Source organism: Ailuropoda melanoleuca, chromosome 3, assembly GCF_002007445.2.
Source record: "Ailuropoda melanoleuca isolate Jingjing chromosome 3, ASM200744v2, whole genome shotgun sequence".
Taxonomy (NCBI): Eukaryota; Metazoa; Chordata; class Mammalia; order Carnivora; family Ursidae; genus Ailuropoda; species Ailuropoda melanoleuca.
The window spans coordinates 69,427,729-69,434,506 of NC_048220.1; positions in this window are offsets into that span (position 1 = coordinate 69,427,729).

Genomic DNA, 6,778 nt, shown 5'->3' on the forward strand with positions numbered 1-6,778 from the left:
TAAAAGACAATAACCTATTTTGTTTGGTACACCCTTCACATGTTAGATATGGGTACTACATATGATCACGGAGGATTGTGGCCTTCTTCAGCCTTGACTTCATTTCCAGCCACTGCTGTTTAGCCTCTCTCTGGGTTGAGTCTCAAAACTTTAAATGTAAACTTTGGAGTTCATTATTTACAGAGTCCATTTTTTTCCTGCTGGTGTTATACTGGCTGATGTGCCCAACTCTCCAAGGCCCTACTAAGTATGTTGCTTTGTTCAAACCGAGTTAGCTTTTTCATAAAACCTGACTGCAGTTCCAAGGCAAGCAGTTGAATATGCCCTTTCTTTCCAAGTCAGAATAGTTAATACTCTGAAACCGTAGAATACAGGCAGCAGAACAATATTTTATCCCCTCTACACTACAACCTTTGGCTTCCTTTTTTTTTTTTTTTTTTTTGCACTCGAATGCAGTAAGCCTTTGATGAACCATGCTCAACTATTGGAAACCTCCACTGAAATGGACTTTTTCTTTCTGTACTTCACATAAGACATAAAAATGAAAAGTTTTTATGGAGCAAGAATGAAATGGGAAACACAAATCATTTGGCTGTCTATTCCTAATCCAACATTATAGCAGACATTGCTAATCTGTTAAGGCACAAACCTTATGTTACTTCTAAACTCTGCTTCAGACAACCACCACTCATTGATTGGATTTGGCTACAGTTGTCCTGTTTCTGGAGCATTCCAGAATCCAGAATCACACTGAGCACAAATCTACTTTCAATATTTATATATATATTTTAATACGATCATCTTAATCAGACCCTTGAAGAGTAAAAGTGATTCAGGTATTGTTCAGTATTCTGATTTACTTTGTCCTTCCATGCTTAGTAATGACAAAAAGTACACAATATTTTTTATTCACTCATTTACTATTTATTAAACATATATGCCAGATTTTTTGCTTGGTCCTGGGGAAAGAATCCTAACTCTTAAGTTTTAAGGTGGAAGGACATGAATAGAAAATAAGAGAATAATATGACAGAGGTGTGCAAAGGATTTAGCACATCATTATCACCTACTCCCAGGCCCCCATCTCTCTCTCTCTCTCTCACACACACACACACACACACACACACACACACACACACACAGAGGAGTTGGTCTTCACAAGTTGCAGAGGATCTTGACTCTCTATGTATGAAAGTTCAAACTTCTTTTCTTAGGTTAAATTAAACTTCTTAGACTGGCATTCAGGATCTTCAACAATCTGTATCATTGGTTACTTTCAAGTAACAATTAGGCTCTTGCCTAATTGAACTGCTTTTTTTTTTTTTTTTTTACAGTTCAATCAAATACAGTTCCCCTGATTTCCTGCCTTACTACCATTTCCCTTCATCTGTAATGTTTACCTTCCCATCTCCTTTTTCTTCCTTCTTTCTAGTCACCACATAAGTAAGTCGTACCTACCATTCATAAAACACTATGCATCCCATAAAACTTTTCTTTATTATCCTGTGTTCGGGTTGCTGTAACAAATAAGTATAAACTTAGTGGTTTAAAACCACAGAAATTTAGTCTTTTACAGTTCTGGACCATGCTCCCTCCAGAGGCTCTAAGGCACAATCTGTTTCTTTCCTCTTTCAGCTTCTGTTAGCATCTGGTGATTACTGGCCATTTCTCGGCTTGTGGTTGTATCACTCCATCTCTGCCTCTGTAGTCACATTGCCTTCCCCATTTTTGTGTATGTCTCCTTCTGTTTCTGTTTTATAAAAATACATGTCATTGCATTTGGTATCACAAGGATTGGACTGTAGTGGATACTGTGATGTACCACCCATCTGTCCCCCTCCAGGAATGAAGGACTTACTCCCCTCAGCTCCTCGAAGTGCTGCCAGCAGAAAATGCTCAGTAGTCAGCCTCCACTTGGGTTGCCAAGGTTTTTGGAACTACCTCACCAAAGGTCATACTTCTTTCTGGGTTTCCCTGGATCCAATCACTGATTGACATAGACGTCTAAAGGCTCAAATTCTTTGCACCAGCTCAGCATAACTCAGCATAACTCTGAAGGATCATGTGATCTTTAAAACTCCTTGTAGAGTCAACTGCAGCCTCCCTTGGTACTTCATCATAGTTCAACCTCTTCCTTTGCTTACTCCTGTTCTTTCCCTGTTCTCCAGGGGTTGATCATAAGAGCACTTCTTATTAATATCCCTAATACAGTACAGGTCTGCTTCCTGAAGAACTTAACCTTTACTTTTACCATTGTTCTTCTGGACCCTCAGCTTAGTCTTAATAGGACACTCCTATAAAAATGGAATAGGCAGAAGACCCCCCAACTGAGGCTTAATTCTGCCACTAACTAGCTTTTGGAGCTTGGGTACACTCTTTAACTTCTCTTATTCATACAAGTTTTTATTTTGAATGTTTATTATAAAACATATTTTGGTAAACAAAACTCAGTTCCTTTCCTCAAGGACCTTATAGGTCTAATGATTCTTATAGGTCTAATGATTTATTTATATTATGAAAGGACTGAACTTGAATTGTGTTTCTAAACCTTTTGTTAATTTAAGTCCCCATCTCAAGATCCATAGTCTCCATTCCACTGAGGTTGAGAATCACTCTCTTCTGTATATCCCTAGGAACCAAGAATAATTGGTTAAGATTTATTTTATGAAAATAAGATTCTTTCATTTTTCAAATAGAAAATTATATAACGTGACAATATAGATATGCCTTTTCAAACTGTACCTCCCAAGCCTTAGTGATTTTGATAGCACCTGAGGAACTACTGGACAGTCACTTTGATTTCAGTCAGGACAGAAACCTTATTAGTTATTTAAACATAGAAGTTAATATTAAGAATGATGAATTGGGCATAAAGCTAAATAGAAAACTGAAAATGGGAAAGGAGAATACTAAGACACCACAACTGCCACTGCTAAGGCTCGAGCAACTAAAATAAAATTGAAATGACTTAGAAGCTTAGGGAAGAGGCACTATGGACCTGAGACGCAGACCTCTGAGGAGGGGCACAGCCAGGTTGGTGATAATAGTTCTGGAGCATGAAGACTTGATAAGACTGGTTTGGTAAGTTTGGAACAACTGCAAACTAGATTCAGATGTTGCTATGGAAAGATGCTGCTGGGCTGACTAAGTGTTGGGACAATGCTAGCAAAAATGGTATACCTAGGAAGCCTGGAGGAAGCAAACAGGAATCAGAGGGAGGAACAAATTAATTCTTCCTCCTTTAGGATTACTTTTCAGCAGAGTCCAATGTGGAGCCACCTGGCAAAGCAGAAACGTGGTTTACGAGGTTCTAGCCCTAGCAACAGAAAGTGGGGTTAAAGGTCTGGGTTTTGAAGCTTAGAGACAATAGCTTAATAGCTGGCACAATCTCTAAAAGATTTTTGAGATTTAATACTCTACTTGTCTGCCTTATAGATCCGCACAGGGTAATTATCAAGTAAGAATCTTTGTGGTTCGTCTTTTTTTGGTGTGTTTTATTTTACGTACCTTGATTCAGAGAATAAATAACTTGTTTCAGATTTTTGATCTTCTATTTTATTGTTTTACTTGAACTAGTGGATGTACCAGTTTTAGTCCTGATGTTATTTTGTTGTTTACAAGAACTAAAAGTAATCCCATTATTCTGTTAGATATTTTTAATAGATAAGGGCTCTTGGGTCCCCTAAAATAGTGTAATTGTTTTGATTACAAGTTAGAGCACTTGACCTATTATTCCAAGTTTCTCTTCCAAATTTTAAGTGTTTCCGCATACTAAATTTTATTTAGTTTTATGATTTTTTTCTTTGAATAGTGAATCTGGGTTTTAAGAACATTTTTCAGACTATGGAGCATTTAACTGGTCTTCTGTTACAATAGCTTTTTTTAGGCTAAGCTGCTGCTTGAATTCCAAACTTAGTTAAACATTCTTACTATTCCCCTTTTAACATGGTTTAATATGCTACTCTTTAACGTTAAAACATTATTTGCTCACAAGGAGTTCTCATGAAAGTAGACTTTATAAAAAATGTGGTATTAAACTTATAGTAGGAAATAATCAAATAAATAGAAAATATTAAAAATGAGGTTCAAAAGTGGAATCGTGGCTTAATTAGCTGACAAGTACTAAAAATGTCTGTCGACGTGAACAAACGTATGAAAATGTAGTTATTTAGTTACTTCTGCTTATCAGTTGAAACTTTGGGTTCTAGTTAAGCTTAATGAAAGGTAGTACTCATGCCAGACCCCCAAATACTGCAAATTCTTTTCCATAAGTAAATTTTTAAATACCTAAACAGCTGAAAGTCCGCCCTGAACAGAGCAGTTCATATACGGGTTCTTTCATCCTCATTTTGGGAAATCACTGTGCTTAAGACATGTTCAAATGGTTCTACTTTTATTACTGCAGGTGTCCTTTTTCAAACAGGACTTCCAAGGATAAGATTGTGTAGTTCTCTTAGAATTCTCAACTTTGTTAAGCTGTCATCTACAGTTAGAGGACATCTGGAAATGTTGGAATTAGCTTTTAAAAAGTGACTGGGTTTCCATAGTCCCCAATACTTTGCTACTCCAAACTCATTTATTAACCTACTAGGGAAGTCTCGTCAAGGAAGTCAGAACTTGGCTTTAACTGACCTGGTTGTCACCTGATTATTAGTTCACGTTGAACTGATTTGTTTTTCTGAACATATCTAACATATGTTAAGCCTATATGGAATAAAGCTCACACAGTGTAGTTTAGCCAAAAATAACCTCTTGGCTGGTAGTTTTTAGAACTTTCACTGTTTCTATAAATATTAGAAGCGATGTCTTCTAGTATTTCATACGTGGCCTCTTTACAGTCACTGAAGGAATTATTTAGTTTGTGAATAAACTGAACCTGTCTCTTGGGTTTTTCCTTTTGGTTCCTGCTCTAGGCGTTTTCCTACCTGTTTAAGTCAGGGTAGGTGGATAAAAGTGAGGTGAAACAAAAACTGTGCTATTTTTATTGTTGTTTTTATTGGCTCAGATAAAATATTTCTTAAGAGTTTGAAAGCATTGCATTGAGGGTCCTGGCTTATCTAAGGATTTTTTTTTTTCACTATTTTCTACTATTTCTCAGATCACTGAAAGTAGATCTCAATGATCTCAACATTAGTTTCTTAAATGTCAAGATAGATCATAATTTATGCATGTTTGAGGTATTTTAGGACTAAATTTTTAAAAGAAAAGCATTTTTATTTTTAAAAGTATATTCCGAATATAGCATTTCATGTTTAACTTTTTCAGTAGTTTCTTTTTCAATATTCATTTTTAATTTTGAAAGTATTTAAAGACTTGTTAGCAGAGTCTGCTAATTATCCTCAAAGACCATTCTTCCCTTTTTCCTTTTAGCAGTAGAAGCTGCTGATTTCCAGCTGGGCACATGGCCCCTAAGCTAGAAATGATATTTCCCAGCCTTGTTAGAACTAGATGTGGTTACATGTCTAAATTTTTACCAATGGTGTGTGAGTAGAAATTATAAATGTGCCTTCTGAATCTTGCCTTTAGAAAATTGGGTATGTAGATCCCTCTTGTATTCCATTCTTCTATAGACTGGACCTTAACTGTCATGGTATTGAGCCAGCTTCAACCATGCAGATAAAGGCAATACTCTGAGGGGATATCTGAAAAATGATGTGGAGGGGCCCTGGTCCCTGGGTGACATCAAGAAGCAGTCTGCCTTCCGGTTTCACTCTACTTGCCTAGCTCTGAATGTTATATGAAAGAGCAACAAACTTCTACTTTATTTGAGCTACTGTATTTGGGGGTCTTTTGTTACAAAAGATTAGTTCTTAACCTAATAATACAGACAGGATTTTAAGTAAATATTTTTCTGATGGCTTGGATTTTCAAAGGAGACTCTAGAGGTCAAGGTTTATAGACTTGGTAAAGGTGAATTGTCTATCCATTTCTTAGCCACCTACTTTGAAATTTCATTATGGTATGAATGGCTCTGCTAATAGTGAAGAACCAAATGTTGAAGATACATGTGAAGAGTTTGAATAAAATTGTTTCTTCAAGCTCTAAGTGGAACAAAGCAGTATTTCTAGATTTCTTTGTGATTCAAGTTTAACTAAATTTAATATTATTAATAGGTATATGGTGATTCCATATATCTATATAAAAGTTTATATATTCATTTTGGAAAAAAAAACCTTTTAAATTATTTGGCATTGAGAAAATAGGACATTATTTTATATTCAGGGTAGCCTTATATCTAGCCATGTATGATGGCAGATAAATGTGTCATAAACCATAACTTACTTAGATAAGGAGGCATAAATCAACATTTTTCTTTCCTTTTGGTATTTAAATATACCAGATATTACGAAATTGAGGCCTCTACCTCTCTTTTTCATACCTCTGATACAGAATGTGTATCACAAAAATATGGTTAACATTTTAACAGTTATCATCCATTGAATTTCTTCCTATTGGTGGATTTAAATAGCTGGCATTTAAAATTTAATTTTGATGAAGTACTTTTTGTTTTTGGGTATTGCATGGCTGGTAATAGTTTATTAGCTTTTAAAATATCTTCTGAATAATGATCTTTCTAATTTAACTTGTAATGAGACACATTAGCTTACTAATCTGAATATTTCATCATTTTTTACTTTAATTTTATCTTTAAGAATTTTAATAATAATAATTTAGAAACATATGAAAATGCTTAATACAGTCATATTACTGACAGAAATATTGTAAATGTATATGTCTACCTATCTTTCTAGAACTTCGAATCGAATCTTTTAGAAAT